This window comes from Ursus americanus, chromosome 27 (genome assembly GCF_024610735.1).
Source record: "Ursus americanus isolate L20-20 chromosome 27, mUrsAme1.1.p, whole genome shotgun sequence".
Lineage (NCBI taxonomy): Eukaryota > Metazoa > Chordata > Mammalia > Carnivora > Ursidae > Ursus > Ursus americanus.
In genome coordinates, this window is record NC_142153.1 from 22,741,496 (window position 1) to 22,762,907 (window position 21,412).

Below are 21,412 nucleotides of genomic sequence, written 5' to 3' on the forward strand. Positions count from 1 at the left end.
CAGTGGGTAGCTTTCTTTATATTTAGTTAGTATTCCACTCTGAAAAAAAGAATTTTCTTATTTAAAGTAACTTCTTGGTTATGTAGGAATTTAATCCCATACGACTAGACAGACCCATCTCTATTCATAAAAACATGCAGTTGCCCACAGACACACACATCTAGTCTCCTAACCTAGTAAACCATGGGCTGTTTCTACTCTAAGCTAACTGGTCCCCTGCTCCCACCAAGAGAAATCTATAGATATTTGAAGTTTATTATTATTCATCAGTTTACTCTCTTCTCCATGCTTTAAAAAATCAACCTTTTTAAAGTGGTCCATTATTGTCAGTATACAGGAAAATATTATATTCTATGTTTGAAATATCTGAAGAATTAAGTGTATCTTTCAGAATTAGCAATATTATTTTCAGGGAGTAAGTATTTACTGAACATCAGTGAAGTTAAATATATAGTTTTCTTCAGATAGGAAAAGTACAAAGGATGTGGGATTTGGGGCTACTTTACATAAATGATAGCAATGATAATAAGATTTTGAATCAATCTTCAATGCACATGATGTAACATGAGGTCAAAATATTTGAACTGTCAGGAAGTTAGGACAGGCTTTTTTCCCCCCAAGGTTTCATGAGTCCAGAGAACTAGGATGGTTAAATTACCTACATTTCACTGCTTCTTGCCCGAAAAATTTGCATTGTGCAGTTCTCTAGAACTTTTTGTGTTACCCAGCCTCATCTGATATTAACTGAGCAGCTCTCTTGTTAATTTTTTTCTGTTCAAGTGTTCTTAATTAAGGTGATACCTCACCGTTGACCCCTCTACCAGCATCCTTCATGATGGACTAATAAGTATGCAGGGGAACTGCTACCAGATAATTCCAGTTCCTGTAACTCCACAGCAATGCTCTTGGGACGCCTGTGTTAGCAGAGCTGGGAGTAAGACCATGCTCTCCCCAGAATGTGTAGTCATTTCACTTGAGCTGGGTTGCTCAGTTCTTGGTCACAACTAGTTTTTGGCCTTGTGTGTTCAATTATTCTTTATAGAGTTCAGACATAAAGCCATGGGGCCAGACAAATATAGCAAACTTCTTCCGTGCTTACACAACATACCCATCTCTTGACCCTGTATCTTTTAGTACCTTGGCAAATCTTCTCCACGCAAACCAATGCATACGAAGAGATATCTGCAAGCTTGTGTAATCATTTTATTATCATTGTTATCATTATCATTTTACATTTAAGTGTTTAACTAAGTGCGTATTATTTTACTATAATGTCTTCACTCAAGTTAAAAACACAAATCACCCCCCAAATTTTTTACATTCAGAAAGAAACTATTAACATCTGATAAACATCATCCCAATTAGATAATTACACATCTGCACAAATAAAAGGGTAAGTATGGAGGGAGACATGTACATGCTATTTTTAATTAATATGTTATACATGCTTTCTTCAATAAATGAAAAATCTGAAATAAATGGGACAGCATTGCTGAGCTTAAATATTATCTTTATCACAAGAATGTTTTTAAAAAAACTTGTCTTTATGGTTAAGAATAAAGGACTATGAATATCATTAAGAAGTTGGATGCATTAGCTCCATGTTTTAATTTCAGACAGTGTTCATTATCTCCCTGCAGTGCAATCTGAGGTGATTAGCTCCTCTCCAATTTGTCCTTACCCCTCTTCATTTTCAGTTTTTTTGATAATTATATTACCTTAACTTTGTCAGAGTTCATAATATTTACATTCCGTTCTGCAACTTTAATTGTGTTGGTGCTTTGGTCTTAATTCTACAGATAGATGGCTGCAGTACTAACCATCAGCTCCTTTTATTATGGCTTCTTCATGACTGGGTTCATTATTCCAATCATTTCCTCCTTACTTGTATTTCACTGTTAATTAGTTTTGTTTGTTAATCCTTGAAATAGTTCATGCTGAAGGTGTCTCACTGTTGTTTTTATTCTTTTCTGGGAATATTATTAATGGTTCATCCCTTCTTCTCCTGTTAACTAATTGTTCTTTTAAATTCCACCACTGAATATTGCCATAAAAGGTCTATGGGCAGCCTGGTATGTTTCTTCTGCTGATGACATGAACTTTCTGCCTCGATGCCTGATACAATTTTGCCATTTCATTTTTGGGAAATGTTGTCTGTTATATCACTCAATATCTTTCACTTTCATTTGTTCAGGGCTTCACTTCAGAGAAAGCAGTAATTCTTGTGTTGGATCATCTTTGTCGTCCACAGCTATCATAATTTCTCTAATTATTTTTAAACTCTTTATTGTTCCTCTGAATGCAAGTAACTGTCATTATCTGCAGTCTTTCTTCCATGTCTTTATTTTTCTTCATATGAATTTTGCCCTTGTTCAACTTCTTTTACTTTATGTATAAGAGTGTTATTCTGATAATTGGAATTATCCATACACCCATAGTCTCCTTATAAATCATATTAGGTTATTTTATTATTTTTATTAGGTTATTTTATTATCTATGGTTTTATTAAAATTAAAAATTCATCATTCTAAAACACTTGCCTGACCTAGTTTGAATGTTCCCCAGTGAGTCACAATTTGAGGTAGGGGAATTATTGTCTAGTTACTTTGTTTCACCAGCAAGATGGTTGTTGGCAAGGGGAGGGTAGATGGGGGCTGCTTTCCCTGCCTGAGGTACTATTAAATGGCATGCCAACCAGATGTGGACTGTTTTAATTCTGTGGGTCTTAGAGGCCCTTTCTGCCTCTGAAGAATTCTTCCAGTGGTATATATATTTTTGGTAGACTTTTTTAGTACCACCTATTTTACCACCCTCTTTTCCTCTATCCACGTAAGTTTATTTAGGTCAGACTTCTCTGAAATATATTAACACTCCTTCTTTTCTTCTGGTGATATGGATGAAAGTAGGGTAGGGATACATGTTATAAGGTACTATGAAATAATCTCTTTTTTTCTTGGCTTCCACTTTTCAAGTTTTATACCATAAGCTTAAATCAACAAATTGTTGGCTGTTCCAAGAAAAAATTTTAAAAGAAAATTTTGTGGGGTGCCTGGGTGGCTCAGTCAGTTAAGCATCTGTCTTCAGGTCATGATCTCGGAATTCTGGGATGGAGCCCCCACATCAGGCTCCATGCTCAGTGGGGAGTCTACTTCTCCCTCTCCCTTTGCCCCTCCCCCCCACTCATGGTCTTTCTCTGGCTCTGTCTCTCTCAAATGAGTAAATAAAATATTTTTTAAAAGAAAGAATCGTGGCTTAATTTTTTTAAGTAGTGAAGGAGAGAAGTTTTTGAAAATTTTTCTATCTGGATGTATAGTATTAGGTAAAATCCTTCCTCCTCCCCCCATTTCCTTTCCTTTCCTTTCCTTTCCTTTCCTTTCCTTTCCTTTCCTTTCCTTTCCTTTCCTTTTTTCTTTCTTTCTTTCTTTCTTTCTTTCTTTCTTTCTTTCTTTCTTTCTTTCTTTCTTTCTTTCATGGCCAGTAGTCCCTAATACTATAATTTGAATAGTCCATTTGTCCTATCACTGATTTGAAATATGATTTTCTCATATACTGCATTCTTAAATGTACATGGATTTGTTTCTGGTCTCTGTTCTGTTCTGTTCTGTTCTGTTGACATACTTAGACTAAAACCAAACTTTAGGAAATGTTTTTTTATAACTGTGAGAGCAAGTTCTTTTTTATTATTCTTTTTCAAAAGTTTTTGCCTATTGTGCATTTTCTCTTCCAAATGAACTTAATAATCAGCTGTCAAGTTTCATAAAAATTCCTGTTGAGAACTTAATTATGGTTAATTTAATTTGTGGGAAATTGACATCTTTATAGTTTTGAGTTATCCTATTTAGGAACATGGCTTCTCTTTTGATTTTTTTGTTGTTGTTGTTTTAGAACTTGCTTTGCATTGCTTAGGAGCATTTCTTCATATCTTTGTCATATAAGCATGACAGATTTGTTGTCAATCGCATTATGGTTCTTATCGCATATAGGAATGGCTTTTCCATTCACTTTTCTCATTTGCCTTTGTGATTATATAAAAAAGCTGTTCTTTTTAGTGTGTAATATTGTGGCCGTTTTCTTGAAATGTTATTATTTCTATTATATTTAAAATCATTTCATGGCCAATAATGATTTTTAATAATAACAGCTAACATTCAGCTTACAGTAGAGCTCTAGAGTCAAATTCCTGGTTTCAAATCCTGGCTCTGTCAGTTAGCACTTGTGACTAATTACCTTATTTAACTTCTGTTTGCTTTACTTTTATCATATGTAAAATAAAGTTCCTAGTAGACCCTAATGTTTTTATTATTAAAATAGTAGTATTGTCCAACCCTACTAAAAGAAATAATTAGTTTTAATGAAAGTCAAACATTACATTACATGCTTTGCATATTTTAGCCCATTCATCCTTGCTAGGTGATATGTATTATTATGAAAGACAATATATTTTGAAAGTAGAATTTAAGGACTTGCTGACATACTATAAATAAGATGTAATAATAAGAGATAATCTAATATTATATCAAAATTTTTTGTTCTGAGTAGTTGCTATTAACCAGTTGAAGGAAAGTAGGGAATGGGGGAATATTGTGAGCACATTTTTGAACTGTTAATTTGCCTATTAAGAGAGCATGGATTTCAGGTTAGACAGGTGGATCCATGAGTCTGGATTTCATGTTGGAGGTGTAAACTAGAGACATAAATTAGAGATATTGTCTGTCTCCATCTATCTGCCTATGTATCTGTCTATCTATCTGATTTCAATACATGAGATTAAGACAAGATTATCGAGTAACAGAGTGTAAATAGAAAACTTAAGGAAGTTTATTGAATGAATGCTTGGGCATCCAAAATTGAACAGTTTGGAAAGAAGTGTAAGAACCAAACACAAACTAAGAACTAAAGGAGATTGAAGTAGGAGGAAAACCAAAAGAATGTGGTATCTTGGAAGCTGAAAGAAGAAAGGGTTTCCAATTTGATAGAGTGAAGAACTGTTTCTGATAGACCAAGTAACAAAGACTGAAAATTTATCCTTTCATTATTAGCTCGATTATACCTTAGTCGGAAATAGTTGTTTATTTTTAAACTATTTATTTTAGAGAGAGAGAAAGCACGAGCAGGGGCAGAGGGAGAAGGAGAGAGAATCTGAAGCAGACTCTCACTGAGTGCGGAGCCCAATGCAGGGCTCAATCTCAGGACCCTGAGATCATGACCTGAGCTGAAACCAAGAGTTGGATGCTTAACTGACTGCCCCACCCAGGTGCCCCAGAAATAAAATAGTTTTTATCATATTTTAATATATCTATTAATATGACTTTTATTTTTTAATGTATTGACTGAATTTCATGGAAAGATATTCAGACATCAAAGCATCCTTTTATTACTGGGACAATCTTTTTTTGTTCATGAGGTAGCAACTTTTAATTAAACAATCCTGAACATTAAACTTTGCACTTTACAAACCATTTTTATAAATATTACCTTATTTAATCCATACTGCTATCCATGAGGAGATATTTTCTTCATTTGCATATGGCAGTCCAGCTGCCTTAAATCATGCAACATAAATCTTAATACTGTGACTAGAATCTCAGTCTTCCTGTCTTGATTCACTGCTTTTAACAATTCATCAGACTCTCCAAATTAATCCTTTTTTACATATTCTCCAGGAAACCCGTATTTCTTTATGTGTGGAGTGCTGGGCTGGACCCACTGAATAAGGTATGGGGACAGTTTGAACATAGTAGATAGGGGACCTTGTTTAGGAACAAGAGAAAAAATAATAATACCATAGTAGGAAATATTCATTAAATTGGGAGACAGTTTTAAGTTGCTGAATATGTAAACATAGGTGAAATTTCTTGCCAAGGGGAAATATTCCTTGAACTTAGAAACAACAAAAACAACAAAACAACTACAGGGAGACTCCAAAAAATACTGTGTATTTTTTTTTTAAGATTTTATTTATTTATTTGACAGAGGGCACAAGCAGGGGGAGCAACAGGCAGAGAGAGAGAGAGAGAAGCAGGCCTCTGGCTGAGCAGAGAGCCTGAAGTGGGACTTGATCCCAGAATCCTGGGATCATGACCTGAGCTGAAGGCAGACGCTTAACCGATGAGCCACCCAGGCACCCCTTTTTTTCTAGAGCGGTGATTGTCCTCTCACTAGTGTGGTCTCCCAGGCTCCACTGAAGCCTTGCAGAGTAATCAGGATTTTCTCATCAGCTCTTACTTAATCAGCTACCTTTATAAACAAATATGTAAACAAGTTACATGGTTCTCTTCTCTACCAAGACACACACACACACACACACACACACACACACACACACACAGCCTTCACGTACTACTTTTCAAGAAAATATGTGAGATAATGACACAGCAAACCCAGAACAAAGGAGAAGCACACATTAGCTCAGGTAGCTTTTATGTACAGTATCAGAATTTTTTTTTTTTTTTGACAATCTGTTGCAGAGAACCTGGAACAGGAATATAGTAACCTTAGAGTAAAATAGAGATGCTAGTAAACATTACACATCTTTTAATGCCTTACAATAATCTAACAATATAATTCAGCGTTAGGAATTACCTGCCTGAAGGAGCACAAATAATTAAGCTTCAAATACCTGCTCACTCATCTCCAATAGCTCCTGCTACCAATTGTTAAGTACTTTCCATATGCTAACTGCTATGTGAAGGGTCTGGTATGTATGCTTATCTAATTCTCATAGCAACCCACATGAATTAGACATTATTTCATTCATTTTACAGATGAGAAAAAGCACGTAGCTCAAAGAACTTACCTGATAATCACAAAAACTTATGGGACAGGATCAAATCCAGGTTTGTCAGACTTATAATCCATGCCCTTAACTACTTGGAAATCTCTGCACATATGAGTGGAATAAGCCAAGTCTTGTCAGGAGGAAGGTGACGGGGATTTCTCCAGAATTCTATTATTATTCATCTGTGAAACATTCCATACTTTCTATAAAGTATGTTTTCTAAAATCTTGGCTGTGGAGTTTGTTTTAAAATAAGTACTTAGGGGGCACCTGGGTGGCTCAGCTGTTAAGCGTCTGCCTTCAGCTCAGGGTGTGATCCTGGCATTCTGGGATCAAGCCCCACATCAGGCTCCTCTGCTGGGAGCCTGCTTCTCCCTCTCCCACTCCCCCTGCTTGTGTTCCCTCTCTCACTGGCTGTCTCTCTCTGTCAAATAAATAAATAAAATCTTAAAAAAAAATAGGTACTTAGGCCCTTTAAGAATTTTTCTTGCGTGAGATCAAAAATAGGCCTTTGTGGGGCGCCTGGGTGGCACAGCGGTTGGGCGTCTGCCTTCGGCTCAGGGCGTGATCCCGGCGTTGTGGGATCGAGTCCCACATCAGGCTCCTCCAGTATGAGCCTGCTTCTTCCTCTCCCACTCCCCCTGCTTGTGTTCCCTCTCTCGCTGGCTGTCTCTATCTCTGTCGAATAAATAAATAAAATCTTAAAAAAAAAAAAAAAAGGCCTTTGTTATATTGAATGCCACTCTCTAGAGAGTGGGATTTTAATGAGGCATCAGTGTCATTTCTTTTTTTTAAATTTTTTATTATGTTATGTTAGTCACCACACAGTACATCCTTAGTTTTTGATGTAATGTTCCATGATTCGTTGTTTGCGTATAACACCCAGTGCTCCATGCAATACGTGCCCTCCTTAATAACCATCACCGGCCTAACCCAATCCCCCGTCCCCCTCCCCTCTGAAGCCCTCAGTCTGTTTCCCAGAGTTCATAGTCTCTCGTGGTTCATTCCCCCTTCTGTTTACCCCCTCTTCATTCTTCCCTTCTTTCTCCTACCAATCTTCCTGCTATTCCTTATGCTCCATAAATGAGTGAAACCATATGATAATTGTCTTTCTTATAATGGAGCTAAAAGAAATTGTACTCCAACTAGCAGATTTCTTCACTACCCAAATTTACATATCTACAGAAATGTGTGGGCACACTATTGGTATATAGGATCATCTTAGTAATGATGAGGAGAGGGATTTACTGAAAATGTCCAAAGTTCTGGGAGTAGACCAGAGAGAAAATATTAGCAACACATAAATTAGCTCAGAGTTTTTCAAACGTATTTGAATATGAACCACAGTGAGAAACAAATTCTACGTTGTAGCATGGGATACACTCTGATTTTTTTTTCTAATCTAATATATTCTAGCAAGGCCATCCTATTTTAATTTCAGTTGAATTAAATAATTAATATACCATATATGTGTGTGTGTGTGTGTATTTGTTGCAACCCACCAAATTGATTTAATGGCCTTTTAATGTGTGTGATTTGAAATACACTGCCCTATGTATTAGCTATTCAAATAGTATGTTCAATTTGGCAAGGTATTTTCTCTTTTCTTTCAAGTGTCACAGATGTAATGGATTCTATGTTGGGGAATACAGAACATTTTATTTGAATTTCAAAAGAAAAAATACAAAAGGTGTAAATACCATGAAAGCAACAATCCTGTGTTTTGACCACTTCCTATAACTGTGTCTGGTAGATTAAAAGCCCAGTGAAATTTTTAAACTTTTTATCAGTATGTATGCGTGCAGAAAAATACATACACATCTTAGTGAATGTTTATTTTACTGAGTGAATAAATGGTTAGTATATTCAAAAAATATAAATTAAAACCACGCTAAAAGATGTTTCTCCATCATATTAGAAAATGGAATAGGCAACCCTACTACCCCTAATATTCTGTGTTGGTTTCACAGGTTTTTAACCAATATAAACACTTGGTGAATCAGATCCTAGAATTGCCATATATAGCATAAGAAATAGTAGCCATAGTAACTTTATACTTATAAAGAGGCAAAGTAGCTTTCACTTGCATTCTCTAAAAACAATTTAAGAGAACAGATCTAATTTTGAATTTTCAGAGCTTTATGGATTTATTATGATCTTGTCTGTACTTGAGCCACAAAATGATCTGCCTTATGTTTCTTATGACTATGTATGTTGTTGCTCAATGAAGTTGTTTGTATTAGTTTGCACATTAATTTTTTTTTTCTCTAGTTCTTTGTCCCAGAGGTCAGGCCTGGGAACTGAGTTTGGGAATAATCTCAGAGACAGTATCTTCACTTTGAGTGTGGTCTTCCACACTAGATTAGTATCTATGGATCAGGCTGGTATACATCCATAGGAGAGAATTTCAGCTGGCTTTAGGCAATGATTGGGGTATGAATTTGAAATTACAGAATTTTTATGAGCAAGAGAATAATTTATAAAAAGACATTGTTTAGGAAACAGTAAATAGAACAGTTTGGTTTGATATGAGGAATCGTATCAAATCCAGACAGATACACTCTAAATGTGTCCCAAGATTTTCCAGAGGGTAACAAGGCATAGAGTGATCCTTTCTAGACTCTCAAGTTTCAAATGCATTCTTTCTTAATTTTGATCTGCCTGAGAAGGACCCTGTAGCTGCTACTTTTCTTTTTCCTGCTTCTCTACCACTACCACTCTTCTTCAGAAGTAAAAGACTGCCATTGGCCTTTTTTTTTTTTTTTTACATTTTTAAAAATATTGTTCAGGATATAAGAAGTTTAGAGTAGGGGAAAAGTGGTTGGTTAAACAGCAACAAAAAAGAGTTTGAGGATACACTGCCCAGGAAGTAAAACTAAAAAGTTGATAGATTGATAAGTTGTTAAAAAATTGTAAAAGCAGTAGAGATTGGAAAGTATCAGTGGCTGGGTAAGACTGTTGATAGGGCGGCATATACATTTCTCCAGACCATAAACTCATGGCAGAAATCTCTCTCTCTTTTAGAATTATAAATCAAAAATAAATTAGTTATCTTGGGATGATATTAAGATATTTATTTGAAATGAAACATTCAAACTTTTTTTGATAGAAAGTGAGACTGGTTTTACTGAAGGTTTAGGTTAGGTGGCAGATGTGTTCTATCGTTTGGATAAGCTCAATGTAGAGCTCCATAAAATTGGAACATTCCACAAAATACATTTAAAATACATATACAATAGGTAGTGTCAGATAGTTTATCCCTTGTAAACATTAAATTTTAGATGCCAAAAGTATTTCAAATATCAGCTTAAAAATATTTGAGGGGATATAGTTTTAAAAAATATTTTAGGGAGTTGAGTGAGCAAAAAAAAAATTGAAGAACAAAGATACAAAGGAGCAGGGTAACATTGATTTGGAAAGCAGCTTAGGGCTTTACACATGTGGGGTTTGAATGCTAGGGAATTTGGAATTTATCCCTAAGGCACTGATACTCTAAACTATGATATTATCTTACTTTTGCTTAGTATACTATATTTCAAGTTTATGAAATGCATTTCTTTAAAAGTAATAAACATTTTTCATTAACCAAAAAAGTTCTTCATTAACCATTATTTGGGGTTACTGTATTTTAATGTGATAGATAATCATTCTTTTTAATATTTCTGAGACATAGAATGTTAAAAACTTTTTTAGAAGGCATTACAGTGAGCCACAGATAAAGATATATTTTTAAACAGAAATACTCAGTATCTTAATACTAAAATCCCTCACTCTTAATTATTACAGATTAAAATATTTGTATTTACTCAATTGATGGTTTATAAATGATTTTTAGATATGAGATTGTTCTTTCAAATGAAATCTTGCAGAAAATAGAAGCAATATAAAGCAAATGGAAATGGAGATCTGGCCCATCCATGAGAAGAATCTGTTGGACCTCTGGTGCTCCTTCATTATACCTGGAAAAACACTGGTTTTGACCAATATTTTTAGTATCATCCTACACTTTTTTCATTGTACACTCAGGAGAGCTATCAAAATAAAGTCCAATTACAAATACTGGAACTACCTTTCTGTCCACATTTTATCATAATATGCTTCCTCATCACTGTAAAAGCTCCTACTTTATTATAGTCACAATTTTGCTTTTTCAGATACTTTCCCCTTCTCTGATTTTCTCTTGATTTGCATTAATAAAATAATTGAAAGATTTAAGGTATAATCTCTACTTGTTAATTTTCTATCTCCATAGCAATTGAAATCTCTTTTGAAGTAAAAGCAGCCTCCTATAAATCAGAACCTGCTTTAAATAACACATGTGTGACAAAATAAGTAATCTTTATCACAAACTTTCTAAGATATATCAAGATCCTGAAATTTCCAGAGATTAAGAAAAGAACAAGTTAATTTGATGTATTTTGGTTTTATTAATTTTATTAATGCTGAATGTAACATTATTATTACAATGAATCCATATGTTGCCCTTAGTCATCCTGCTTTTTAAAAACTTAAAGTTATATCCTCCAACTTTGTATTTGGTTAGTTCCAACAGTTTTTCTGGTTGAATCTTTAAGATTTTTTATATATAGCTTCGAGTCTTGTTCTATAGCCTATGGATGATCCAGTTACGTCTAAGATTTCTGTGGATTTCCAAGGAACTTAGGTCCTCTGGCTCCAATTTTCTGTCACTATTGAATGTTTTGGTTTATTTTTCCCCCTGTATCATATGAAAGTTCTTAACTTCTATTATGACATTTGCCCAAATATGAATTTTTGTCATTTCCTGGATTTCCCTATTTTCTTAATCCTCTAAAATGAACAGATATATTCACACATGACTTTTTTTTTATTCTGTAAAGACCTCACAAAAGTTTTGAGGAGATTGAATATTTACATTTTGATATGCAATATAATAAAATGTTTTTATATTACAGGATGTCTAAAATTTCATTTAAAATTGTTTATATATAGGTATTGGACATCCTATAATATAAAAGCATTTTATCATATTGCTGAGTCATGCTTGCATTTCTGCCTGTCTTATTTTGCTTTCCCTCCCTTTCAAGAACAACAACCAAAAAATTCTTCTTTGTGTATATATGTTTGTGTATTTTTTTTTAATTTTATTTATTAATTTGACAGAGAGAGACATCCAGCGAGAGAGGGAACACAAGCAGGGGGAGTGGGAGAGGGAGAAGCAGGCTCCCAGCAGAGAAACCTGATGTGGGGCTCGATCCCAGAACGCTGGGATCACGCCCTGAGCCGAAGGCAGACGCTCAATGACTGTGCCACCCAGGCGCCCCTGTTTGTGTATTTTTTATAAAAAGAAGAGAAATATGTTGGGAAAATGTCCACCAATTTGTTAGTAGAATTTATATGAGCTAATGAAATGAAACATGAGAACAGAATACAAATTTAATTTATATACTTAAGCTTTTTATTTTTTTATTTTTTTTTTAAGATTTTATTTATTTATTCGACAGAGAGAGACAGCCAGCGAGAGAGGGAACACAGGCAGGGGGAGTGGGAGAGGAAGAAGCAGGCTCCTAGTGGAGAAGCCTGATGTGGGGCTCGATCCCAGAACGCTGGGATCACGCCCTGAGCCGAAGGCAGACGCTTAAAGGCTGCACCACCCAGGCGCCCTACTTCAGCTTTTTAAAATTATTATAACGATCATTATGTCACAGGCCAAAAATTTGAACTCATTTCAAGGCCCTGGTTTTCACATTATCACTCAGGATCCCAGAGGATATTGCAATTTTTCTCTCTTTTCTCTTTAGTTAAAAACCTAGAGAAAAGAGTCTTTCTTGCTTTAAAAAAAAAAAAAGGCTAGGTCAACCTATATAACTCAAGATAGGAGAAAAAGAGAGGAGAGAGGGAGAAAAAGGCTGGAAAGTGCTGGAGGGATTGCCAGATTCTATAAACATGGATGGAGTAGAAAAATAATTACATATTAAGAGTCTTTTCATAGATTTTGAGATACGCAAAGTAAGGTTTTGAACTGTTAAAATTTACTTTGTGCTTTGAACTGTTCCTTTGACCCTGACACCACTCTAAGGCTGAATTACATGGTTCTAGTCTTTAACCAGGTCACAGAAGTATTAATTTAGAAATTTAAATGTCTGGGAAATAAGGAAGCAAGCAATAAGAGGAATGGTTAATTAAATGCCATAGCTCTTGTACGCCCTATAGTCACTGCATCATTGCTACCTATGCATAGTTATTAGTTAAGTAAAAGTTATTGTAGCAGTATTTTTCCCTGATAAAATATTTAAGTTCATTTACTATCTTTTTCTTGTTTCTTGAAATGTAAATTATTGCAAATAATGGCCTTCAATAAATTTTAGGTGTAATTAGTAACTATCTGCCATTGCATTTCTTGTTAGGAAGTATTTGTGAAGTGAATTATATTTCTATTATTCTTATTTTATCCTGAAGTAGGAAAGGAGAAATTTAACATAATTTATACAGATGCCTGCATTTATTGCTTTTTGATCTTTTTTAAAATCAGTGCTGAGGTTAACACCATGTTTATTCTCACCCTCTTCATCTGTCTATGATTTGCAGTCAGCATTTCATGTTGCATTTCACTCAGCATACTACAGTTTCACCATGTTGGCTTCTTCTTCCGATCATGAAAATTTAAAGGAGGGAAATAGAGTCAAAATACTCTTGACCATACCAGATAACAGAGTTTACCAGAGAGAACTTGGAAAATCATCCAATATAGCAAAAGGCTTTGCAGAGAAAGTAATTCTAATATTTCCGTACTTTACACTACATTTGGAATAATGTTTAATTAGCTGAGTAGTCATTCAAACATCTAACCTCATATATTATTTCAAAATTCATGAAATTAGTGGAGAGGTATATGGTCGTAATAGGGATGTATATAAACTATTAATTTTGGTTAATTAAGAATTTTATGTAATATTATAATGTCACATTTAACTTGTTTGCTTTATTCATGTTTTGTAGACTATTTTTTGTTATGATGGTTATGAAAAATAGTTTAATTGCTCAATAGTTTAATATGAAGACTGATTCAGCTCTTACTAAAAATAAAAAAAAAGCTTTAACACAAAACTTAATACCTTAAAACCATAAGCATTTATTATTCCTCTCAAAGTTTTGCATAGTCAGGCAGTTTTTCTAGTTTGTACTAACTGGCTTGGTGATGGAAAATCTAGAATGTCCTCACAGGTATTTGTCAGTTGGCTATGATGACTGAGATGACATTACATACTGCTTGATCACACGATAACATAACGGTTCTAGTAGCAAAAGAAGACAGCCCCCATGTTGAAGTGCATCTCAAGACTCTGCTTATGGTCAGTTTGTCCAGGACAAAGTCACAAGATTGATCCCAAATTCAGTGGAGAAATTGACTCTATCTCCTGATGGTAAAACAGTAAAGTCGGTTTACAAAGGACATACACCGAAGGGAAGAATTTGTGGTCATTCTGTATGCCACTACAGAAGCTATCATTATTTCTGGTCTGAATAATTTTATAGTACTTTTTTTTAATTTTGTAGTTTACCAGTATGATTTTCCATGAAAGATTGAATGATACACTTAATACATTTGTTTTAAAGGTAAAATTTTAAATTACACTTAAGGTGAGTATTTTCACTTAAAATCAGATAAGATTCCTAGATTTTTGCTATTTTGTGTTTATGACATAAATCTTTGAAGATATGGAAAACCTGCTTATCAAATTCTTTTAGAAGTCTTAGTTTGGGGACATTGAATCTTTCCTGCAGTTTTTAAATAAGCAATATAAATATTAGAAAAGTTGGCTGTCATGATCATATTAACAAATATAATTTATGTGGCATTACTATGATTTATAAGGCATCTATCATGCTAATCATTATTCATCTCTTTGAATTTATGTGATTATGTTGTTCTTAGGATAGCAATATTAGTAGATTAGTTGTTGACATTGATTGTCCTATGACGATTTATAGCTTAGCTTTATATTATATTAAGATAAACACCAGCAAACATAAGATATGTGTCAATCTATTTGATCTAGAATCTTTACATAAGAAAACACCCTAAGCTAGGATAGATTATTGTAATGCTTTGTATGTGCTGTTTGTCTCAAACGTGATTTAATGAATATTATAGATTTTGATGTAATTATCAGAGTCTATATTTCCTAATTGTTATTAATTGATAAATTTGCTAAGGCTAAAAATCTCTAAATTGGTTCTCCTTTATGTTCTATATCAAGCAATGTATTACTACTATAATATAACCAAATTGTACCTATAATTAATGTGAAAATAGGTGTGCTATTTCCAGACTTATAATTGAATGGCTACAATCTCCTTTCTTATTGAAGTATAATTGAGATACATTATATTGGTTTCAGGCGTACAACATAATGATTTGACATTTGTATACATTGTGAAATGATTACTACATTAAGTCTATTCACCGTCTGTTCACCATATAAAGTCATAATTTTTGTTCATGTGATGAGGAATTTTAAGATTTAATTTGTTAGCACTTTAAAATTTGCAATACAGTATTATTGACAAAAGGTCCCCATAATACATATCCCCAGGATTTATTTACTTTGTAACTGGAAGTTTGTCCCTTCTGATCTGCTTCACCCATCCTGCCCAACCCCCCAAACGTCCTGACCTGTGGCAACCACAAATCTGTTCTCTGCATCTATGAGTTTTGTTTTGTTTATTCATTTGTTTTATTTTTTTAGATTCCAGACATAAGTTAAATTATTAGTAGAAGGAAGGAAATGATAAAGATCAGGGTGAAAATAAATGAAATAGAGCATAAAGACAGTAGAAGAGATCAATGATACTAAGAGTTGGTTCTTTGAAAAGATTAATGAAAATAACAAACTTGCAACTAAACTCACTAAGAGTAAAAGAGAAGAAGCTCAAATAAATAAAAATTAGAAATTGAAGAGAAGTTATAACTGATAACAAAAAATACAAAAGGTCATAATGGACTACTATAAACAAATATATGACAACAAATTGGACAACCTAGAAGAAGTGAATAAATTCCTAAGAATATATAATCTTCCAAGACTGAATCATGAAAAAATAAAAAATCTGAATAGACTAATTATTAGTAAAATGATTAAGTCAGTAATTAAAAAATTCCCAACAAACAGAACAACAGAATCAGCTGGCTTCAGTGGTGAATTCTGCTAAACATTCAAAGTTGATTGAATACCTATACTCCTCAAACTTTTCCAAAAAGTTGAAGAGGACGGAACACTTCCAAAGTCATTTTAATGGCCAGCATTACCTTGATACTAAAATTAGACAAGGACAACACACACACACATACACACAAACACACACAAACATGCAAACACACAACTGCGGCCAAAATCATTGATGGACATAGATGCAAAATCCTCAACAAAATATCAGCAGAAAAAATTTAACAATACATTAAAAGCATCATACAACGTGATCAAGTAGGATTTATTTAAGGAATGCAAAGATGTTTCAACATCCATAAGTCAGTGTGATATACACGTTAACAAAATAAAAATTAAAAAACATGATCATCTCAATAGATGCAGAAAAAAGCATTTGACAAAATTTAACATCCACTTATAATAAAAACTCTCAACAAAGTGGGGTTAGATGGACCATACTTCAACATAATAAAGACTATATGACAAAGCCACAGCTAACATCATACTCCAGAGCAAAAACCTGAAGGCTTTTCCCTTAAGATTGGGAACAAGACAAGGATACCCATTCTCACCACTTTTATTCACCATAGTTTTGAAAGTCCCAGCCAGGGGGGTTAGGCAGAGAAAAGAAATAAAAGATATTCATATTGGTAAGAAGTAAAACTGTCACCACTTGCAGATGATGTGTTTTTCTATATAGAAAATCTTAAAGACTCCACCAAAAAATTGCTAGAACTAGTAAATGAATTCAGTAAAGTTATAGGGTACAAAATCAATATAAAAAAATCTGTTGCATTTTTATATAGCAGCAATGAACTTTCAGAGAAATTAAGAAGAATCTCCTTTGCAATTAAATCCAAAAGAATAAAATACCTAGGAGTAAATTTAACGAAGGAGGTGAAAGACCTATACACTGAAAACTATAAGACATTGATGAAAGAAATTGAAGAAGACACAAATAAATGGAAAGATATTTCATGCTCATAGATAGGAAGAATTAATATTGTTAAAATTTCATATTACCCAAAACAGTATACAGATTCAGTGTATTTCCTACCAAAATTCCAGTGATAATTTTCACAGAAATAGAATTTACAATTTTCATTTTGGCCACATTTTTAGAAAGTGAAATAACTCCCAAAAAAGGATACTGCTTTACCACAGCAATGAGATATACAGCCATATAATTATGAGATTTATGCATTTTAGATTTTTTCTGATGTAAAAATACCCTCATATTTTCATTTGGGAAAATGATTTTGTGATATAATTTATAGTGACTTTATGATTTTATCATTCTTTTTTTCACAAACCTGAAGCCAAATTAAAAATATAGCAGACTAAAAAAAAAAAACCGAAAAACTATAATAGTCTCTATGCATCATCATTTTCATTATAGTGTTTCAGAGAAATACTAAGAACAAATTGGGAAAAGAATAAATGATAGTTCGAGTGGAAATTAGGTTTTTGCTGTCTTACAAATGTCTTTATTTTAGAAAAAATCCATAACTGTTTGGTCGGCTAAGGGAATAATTTCCCTCTCACCACTGTAGATATAGTGCAACTCCATTTATTATTCTAGTAATAGAAAATAAAAGTCTCTGGCATTATTGTAATTCCAAAAAAAGATTGAGTCAATAATGAAATGAACATAAAGCATTGCTTATTTTTTATTTTTAGAATGCAAAATATTATATTGACTGATATTTTGCTACTTAATGTAATTGGTTATCCATTACTTCCACTGACAATCCAGAAGACTCTGATGTTTCAGTATGTCACTGTTGATGTGTTATGCTTCTTTGGAAGTTATCTAGAATCATTCAGTTGTAACAAAAATATACATTTGGAGTACATAATTTTGGTTTGTCATGTCTATGAATCAACTGACTCATTGTTCATTGAAGCAATGTTTGGTTTTCTGCACGAGTATTTAAATAAGAGGACTTCTAACCTATGAACATCCAGCTTGTGTGTGTGTGTGTGTGCGTGTGTGTGTGTGTGCGCGCGCGGGCACGTGATATTGGTTTTTAAATAAATCCATGTCCTTTACGTTTACAATTTCTAATCTTGATATTTATTTTTTATAGGATAACTGAAAAGTTATATTTTATTTTTAAAGTAACTCTATCTTCTATATTTATGTATTTGTCTCATATGTTTTAGCTAGTGTTAGTTTCCATTACATAATGTTTGTTATGATTTTGCTTTTCAGATAATTTAAGAATACATTGCAGTATTATTCCTTGTAGAAACCAGTTCCAAAATATGTTAAGAGATTTTAAATAGGTTTGTTTTACTTTATATTTACGATCTTCTTATTTCCTAAATTATTTTTAGGGGACAAAAGTGTCCAACAAATATCTCAGGTGGTTAATGGCCTTTGATGAGGGTGTTGTAAGATTACAGACAAAAGGGGCACGCTAGACAGAGGTTAGCTTGAACACATGGTCAGAAAAAGAAGTACAAACACGGCTGAAACTGGAGAGTTGGGGGTCATGTTAATTGTCTCTCTGAACTTGAATTACAAATTGAGATTTTACTGACTGAAAAATAGAGAGTCATTAAATGCTTTTTGAGCACTTAAGTGACTTAGGGTTTTATTTAAGAACAGGATTTTGTTGGTTATATACAGAATGAATTCGATGCAGGGGGATATTAGGGGAAAATATTTGTTACAAAAAATAGCACTAATTTGGGACAGGCGAAGCTTGAGTTTCCGGAGAGACATTTTGATAGAAATATTCAACAGGGTTTTGGCAAATAGAAGCTCAGTCAGACATAAAGCTGGAGGGACAGATGAGGAAGCCAGCACATGGTGAAATGGTCAAGCTCTTCAAATAAATGGCAATTGAATGAAATTTGAGAGAGAGAGAAATATCGGATATAGGTCAGAACTTTGAGAATGATGTTTTTGTCAGAGGAGAAAGACGTCCCTATGGAACAGTGGTTAAAGAAGTAGGAAAATTGAAGTGTGAAACAAATAAACGAACAAAATATAAAATTTTTCAATGTACATAGTATAGGCTTCTTTGAAAAAAAAAAAGTATCAGGCAGGTAAAATATACCTGGTTTGATAAATAGAAATGAAAACTACCTATTATAAGGATAATCTGGATCAGTAAAATCATACATTCAATCAATTCCAAAAAAAAATTCCAAATACCCAACTCAGTGTTTTCACATAAGTGTTTAAATTTCGTGTTAGAAGATACATTATTTTTTTTTCATTTTGGATAAATATAAAATGCTTTCTAAGTTTTAAGAGCTAGATTTAACTTACAAAGTTAAAAAATAGATATTAAGATAGTGTAATAGACTCTCACATTTTGGTCCAATTACAGTGATGTGTATGCCTTTAAGTTGTAATCTTAGAGAAAGAGAAGACATTTTAGAGCTGTAACTTCACTTTCTCTACTCCCTTGATGCTGTGTGTGTGTGTGTGTGTGTAGACATGTGTTTGAAAAATCATTCTTTGCTAATCAGTGACTTCTTTTAATAAGTGCTTATAAAGTAGTTGACATATCTCTAAACAATTGGGGGAAACATCAATGAGCTCTAAATGAAAGGCAGCCTTTGGAAAGAGGATTTTGAAAACATTCAAACAGCTACATAACTATAATTTTCATCTGAAAATGGTTGGTGCTTTGAGTTTAAAAATCTGTTTTCTAAAAGAGAAGATGAACAACAAAATAAAGTTATAACTTAAAAAGTATGCATGAAGGATAACATGATTATTATTAAAATCAGTTTCAAAAGTTTTCTGACAACTTTTAAGTTATTCACCTCAAAGTACATTTACTTTTCTAACATTCAGTCAAATGAGTTTGGGGTTAGAGATATTACAATAAGTGGATAGAGGCATCTGAAGAAATAACTTGAGTCTAATAAAATTATTCTTATTTTAGAGGAACTAAAGTTGAAACACTAAGAAATAATCTCTTTCTGTCTCTAGATTCCATACTGAACCCAATTAAAAAGTCTAAATTTTATTCTTTTGTCCCCTATGAAATTTGTTGTAATGTGTTCTATAAGGTACCAAAATAAAAATAGGACAAAGGTGAATCTGAGTGAAAACAGGCAACATGTTGTAGTTAACTCAAGAAAAGTTAACTCAATTTCAAAAATTGTCTTTGTGAGATTTGAATCCTCAGGTAGAAATTGTACTGCAAATTTCCACAATTCTGTCCGTCCTTCTCTCAGAAAGCAGGAGTCAGTTCCATGCAGAAGAGAAGAAGCTCTAAAGAAAGCCATGCGCAGACTCTTTCAGTTTAAATAATATGTACATTGAAGGATTTTATACCTAGATCTCAACAAGGTAGTTTGAAGGGGGTCAAACTAGATAAGCTATATGCAATGTCTGAGCTTACAGTAAGTGATCAATACATGATGATATTGATGATGCTGGGTTGTGGAGCGCCATGGTCAGGAGAGAATTCTTGAGACATTTTGGAGTGCTAAGTGGTGCTTTCATTACAGCACAGCGACAGGACCCGCAGGCAGAAAGAGCTTGCGCTGTGATTGTAAGGAGTGACTGATTATATAGGGTTTTCTATCCTGTGAAGGTGAAAGTGATATTGAGGCTCCAAGAAATTGAGTCTATAGATTCCTGGAAGTCTGGCTATTATTAAGATGGTGTTTTTCTTGTAAATCATTAGGACAGTTACAAACGTAGTGGAGTTTCATATCCTGCATAACTGTAATCTTTATTAGTTGAGCGCTTGTTTCTCCCTGCCTTTGTTCTTAGACGGTCACAAAGTGCTGGAGCAATGGCATATGTACTCCACCTCAAGGGGAGGGGGTCTGTGGGGTGTCAGCTCTTGTTTTGCTTTCAGGTGCCTTTTGTTCTCTCATCAGTGGTGATGATGATGATGATTTCCTTGAATATCCTAAGTTGATTCACTCATCAACAAGGGGGCAGAGAACTTGCTGGCTCTTATCTTTCCTGGTCTGGCACTGGCCACTTCTTCACATACCTCCACTCCTGAATTTTCTCTTTCAGATCCACGTTATTCTGACCACCTGTAAGATTTATGTGTGGTGAGGGGCACCTGGGTGGCCCAGTCAGTTAAGTGTCCGACTTGATTTCGGCTTAGGACATGATCTCGGGGTCATGGGATTGAGCCCTGCATCAGGCTCTAAGCTCAGCGCAGGCTGCTTGCCCCTCTCCCTCTGCTCCTCCCTGCCCCCACACTCACTCTCTCCCTCTCTCAAATAAATAAATAAAAATCTTTTTTAGTGATTTTTTATTATATTATGTTAGTCACCGTACAGTACATCCCTGGTTTCTGATGTAAAGTTCGATGATTCATTAGTTGTGTATAACACCCAGTGCACCATGCAATTCGTGCCCTCCTTACTACCCATCACCAGCCTATCCCAGTCCCCCACCCCCCTCCCCTCTGAAGCCCTCAGTTTGTAAAAAAAGATGTATGTTATAAAACTAT

At 34.0% G+C, this 21,412-nt stretch overlaps 1 protein-coding gene across 2 annotated transcripts in view; it reads left to right on the forward strand.

Moving 5' to 3' along the window:
- The window catches only part of SGCZ (sarcoglycan zeta), a 418,103-nt gene that overhangs the window by 228,195 nt on the left and 168,496 nt on the right, over positions 1-21,412 (forward strand). The gene's annotated exons all lie outside the window — the stretch shown is intronic.